Source organism: Triticum aestivum, chromosome 4B, assembly GCF_018294505.1.
Source record: "Triticum aestivum cultivar Chinese Spring chromosome 4B, IWGSC CS RefSeq v2.1, whole genome shotgun sequence".
In the NCBI taxonomy this organism is placed as follows: Eukaryota; Viridiplantae; Streptophyta; class Magnoliopsida; order Poales; family Poaceae; genus Triticum; species Triticum aestivum.
This window is the reverse complement of record NC_057804.1, coordinates 637,452,418-637,456,280: the sequence shown is the minus strand read 5'-3', so window position 1 is coordinate 637,456,280 and position 3,863 is coordinate 637,452,418. Positions and strand designations below refer to the sequence as shown.

Below are 3,863 nucleotides of genomic sequence, written 5' to 3'. Positions count from 1 at the left end.
ACGCAAGAGTTTTTAAGCATAAGAGTGCCCCACCGCCAATCTTGCTTTCGTCCATCTCTACCGAGGCAAACCTTTGGGTCATCGCCGGAGCTAAGAAATTAGGGTCTTTTATCGCGCGCGAGTAATCCGCATGTGGTGTATTTCGGTGGCTTGTAACAAACTCTATTCTCTCTTATTTAATGTATGAGGCAAAGCTTTTGCCTCCGTTTAAAAAAAAGTTTTATCCGGCTTGCGTTGCCCCTGCTACTCCTACCTAGTTTCAGTCTATCTTGCATGGACTTTGTAGTTTCCGGATGTCTTATTTTTCGTGTTGAACTGCTCCTCTTAGTGAGCTGATATATGACTTGGTGGTTTCATTGAGCAATGGAACCGGGGAAGGCCTCCCTGTGTTTATAAGAAAATCACCCATCGCTCCATCGTTGTCAGGCTTAGCATTAGGGAAAGGACAACCTTGGTCGTACATAGGTCAGGTGTACACTAATTTTGTGTTGTATCCGCTTGATGCTACACGATGGGTCAATACTTTAACCCAAAAAATGTTGCATATGAACCATCGATTGCAGAAAATGATTCGCAACATGTGCACATGAGACCTCCAAAATCCTGGCAGCATGTCGCCCATGTGTTTGTAGGAAAACACACACACAAAGAGTTTCTAGCATGTGGAAGAGCATATGCAGCGTCAAAATCGGGGTCCTGATGATGAACCTGGCATATTAGAGTCCCGCCATCGCCATATGTGGTAGGCCTAGACCCTTCCATCATGGCACCTTCATCTTCCCGACCACTATGGCATAGACAACTCTGGTTCGACCTGCAACGCAATCCCCATATGGTGTGGCCATGGCAGGGAGCTTTGGTAGCACCTTGCGAACCAGCAAGGAGAGATACATGAAGGCACCACATTGAAGTAAAAATCCGGCGCAATGCAAGTCTTCTTTCACCATGTAACAACCATTGACCCAGATAGCACTGTTGATTTATGAGTGCTTCAAGCACACACCACTTCAAAGAGGGCATTTGCAAATCAGCTGTCATTGGTGGGTAGGCGAAAACCGATTTTTATTTTTTTATTTTTCACTTTCCTTTTACCCTTATATTTTGTTTTCTTACCATTTATGTTTGGTTTTAACTATTTTTTAAATTTCCTTTCACTTTCTAGAAAATATAAAAATGCTTTAAAGAGGAATACATCCATTATTTCATTATGAACATTTTCTCCGAGGTACATGAACAACAATGCATGAACTTCTTTCCATTATCAAACTGATAACATTTTTTCAAGATTTATGAAGAAAAAGAAAAAGAAAAAGAAAAAATTGGTAGGGATTGTACTAGCTTATTGGCATGTCATGTGTGGCCCTTGTAGAATCTCTTCATGCGTCAAGGCCTCAAGGGTCAACACTCACGCACGCAGGCGGCTCATGAAGGTGAGCGGCTCAGTGAAGAACTTCGGTGACAGCTTCACCTACGGCTGGGTCAAGCAGGCGCCACCCTCCTTGGACTGCTTCATTGATATGGAGGACCCCGCCGAGCTCTTCTCCATGCGGTGGACCACAACGACGCGTGAGCGACTTTGACTTTGGCATCACGGTGCCCGGAGGAGGCGCCGCCTCCCCCGGGCAGCTGGTCAGCACGAGCCAAATCTTCCGTGGAGGCCGCCGCCTCCCCTACGAGCCGGGTGGCTGCTTTGCTGCCTCTGCGCAACAAGATGGCCGTGAATCGGTGTCCCGTCGTGCCATGGACGTCGTGCCGCGGTTGTCGCCTCCGTCGTCGCCACTGTTTCACTCGGCGTAGAGCACGCCGCTGTCGCTGAGCACGTGCTCCAGCGCGACGAGCAAGCACGTCGGGCAACGCCCAATGACGAGGTGGCGCGGTGGCGCGGCACGAATATATTAATCATGGTGATTAAGCGAATATAATTAGTCTTTTCACAAACAAACAAAAAAATATAATGTGTCGGCTCGAGTTATGCCAGCCTTTTTTATCTCAAGATTTGTTTTTTCGAAAAGGGGGGCTCCCTGGCCTCTGCATCAAGAGTGATGCATACGGCCATCTTATTAACCGAGAAACAAATTGTGCCAACAAAGTTCCAAAGTCTCAAACTGAAAGAAAGAAAAAGCAGCTCACACAGAGCGTAAAAGGCTAGATACACAAACTAGCCAGAAAATGACGCCACAACCGGCTGGCTAAAAAAGGTAGGTAAACTAATTGCCTATCCTATTACATGACCGCCATCCAAATCGGTTGAAGATATCCCAAGCTACCATCTCCCAACGGATAGATCCAGTAACCAAATGCTCCCTGGCCTCCATCGGAGTGAGTAGCGACCACGAACGGATCACTGTCGTAGCTCGGAAAATAACCTGCAAAAAATGAATCCGTGATGTTTTGTTAAAAACCAAATCATTTCTGCAAACCCAGATGGTCCACAGCAAAGCGCAAACTCCAACCCGAATATGTCTTGCTAAGGCAGACTCAATCCCATTAAACCAAGTCCCAAATAAAGCATTAACAATAGTCGGTGGAGTAATATTAAAAGCAATATGGACCGTCCGCCAAAGAACCTTGGCCAACGGGCAATCAAAAAAGAGGTGCTTAATCGTCTCATCCCGATCACAGAAACTACACCTAGTAGGTCCTGTCCAATTACGCTTTATTAAGTTATCCTTTGTTAAAATAACTTGTTTATGGACAAACCACATAAACACTTTTATTTTCAAAGGAACTTTGACATCCCAGACATTCTTGGAAGTTGGAATGGAGTTCAAATTAAACATCAATATATATTGACTTAACTGTAAATACTCCAGACCTAGTCAACTTCCAGCGTAATTCGTCAGGTTGGTCAGAAAGTTGAACCTCCATCAGTCTCCTAACTAAATGGAGCCAAACTTCCCAACGATTGCCCGCTAGTGACCGTCTAAACTGAATATTAAGGGGGATAGATTGAAATATTGTTGCAACGAACACCTCACGTCGTTGAGCAATTCGATATAAAGACGGATATTGAATGGCCATGGGTGAGTCGCCAAGCCAAGTATCCTCCCAGAAACGTGTAGTAGCACCGTTTCCAATAACAACTCTTGTCCTATTGAACAATAATTGTTTGACTTTCATTAGTCCTTTCCAGAAAGGCGAGTCAGTCGGCCTAACTGTTACCTGGGACAGTGTTCTAGTCTGGAGGTACTTGCTGCGAAGGATCTGCGTCCACATGGCTTCAGTCCCGGATGAGAGCTTCCACAACCACTTACTAAGAAGGCATCTGTTCTTAACTTCAAGATTCTCAATACCAAGATCTCCTTGGTCTTTCGGTCGACAGATAATATCCCATTTAGCAAGTCGGTATTTTCTTTTAAGTTCATCACCCTGCCAAAAGAAGCGTGATCGATAGAAGTCCAGTCTTTTCCTAACACCAACTGGGACCTCAAAGAACTATAATAGGAACATAGGCATACTCGTGAGCACCGAATTTATCAAGATTAACCGGCCTCCGTATGACATAAGCTTACCCTTCCAGCAACTCAGTTTCTTCTCAAATCGGTCCTCGATACACTTCCATTCTCTGTTGTCAGCCTACGATGATGTATCGGAATACCAAGGTAGGAGAAGAGTAAATTCCCCAACTCGCACTCAAACAATTGCCTATAAGACTCCTGTTCGTCTTTGGCTCTACCAAAGCAGAACAACTCGCTTTTATGAAAGTTAATCTTTAACCTGGTCAATTGTTCAAAGAGGCATAACAATAGCTTCATATTTTTCGCCTTGGCCAAGTCGTGCTCCATAAAGATGATTGTATCATCAGCGTATTGAAGGATAGATACACCTCCATCAACAAGATGAGGTACCAAGCCACCCACTTG

The 3,863-nt window shown here is 44.9% G+C and overlaps 1 pseudogene; it reads left to right on the top strand.

Moving 5' to 3' along the window:
* The first annotated feature begins 1,424 nt into the window (after positions 1-1,424).
* On the top strand, positions 1,425-1,899 carry LOC123090313 (uncharacterized; annotated as a pseudogene).
* The last annotated feature ends 1,964 nt before the right edge of the window (positions 1,900-3,863 follow it).